Source organism: Gavialis gangeticus, unplaced genomic scaffold (assembly GCF_001723915.1).
Source record: "Gavialis gangeticus isolate Ggan-Ray unplaced genomic scaffold, GavGan_comp1, whole genome shotgun sequence".
Lineage (NCBI taxonomy): Eukaryota > Metazoa > Chordata > Crocodylia > Gavialidae > Gavialis > Gavialis gangeticus.
The window spans coordinates 36,158,203-36,158,887 of record NW_017728998.1 but is presented as its reverse complement, the minus strand read 5'-3'; positions in this window follow the sequence as shown (position 1 = coordinate 36,158,887).

Genomic DNA, 685 nt, shown 5'->3' with positions numbered 1-685 from the left:
AGGGACTCCCCAGTAGCGTGGGGGTTCCTGGCGCCGGAGAGGGTGCAGCATTTGCAGGGTGCATTTGGCCCCAGCCCCAGAGTGAGGGGGGGCAGCGGGGAGCCCCAGAGCGAGAGGGGGGGCAGTGGGGAGCCCCAGACTAAAGAGGAGGGCCAAGACATTACAGGGACCAGGGAAAGCCACGTCAGCACCGTCTGTGAGGCTTGGGCTGTGGTGTAGGGGAGGAAAAGGAACCGCAGGTACCCTGTCATCGGGGCACGTAAAATGGGCAGCCTCCCGCTGATTACAACAACTTATTAATCAAAGAAGATCAAGGCGTAGCAGACGAGTAAGCAGGTGGTTGGCCCATTACAGGAGGGCGGAGCCAGTCCCGGAAAGGCTCCGATAGTGATACTCCTGTCACAGTGTCCCACCTAATTCTGGTGGGCAAGCTGAGGGACTGCAGCATCGATGTATGCACAGTCACATGGGTGGCAAACTGGCTCCAGGGGTGAACCCAGAGGGTGGTGGTGGACGGGTCGATGTCAAACTGGGAGGGTGTGGGCAGCAGAGTGCCCCAGGGCTCTGTCCTTGGGCCGGTGCTGTTCAACATCTTCATTAGTGACCTGGACAAGGGTGTGGAGAGCACCCTGTTCAAGTTCGCTGATGACACCAAGCTGTGGCGTAAAGTGAATACACCAGCAGG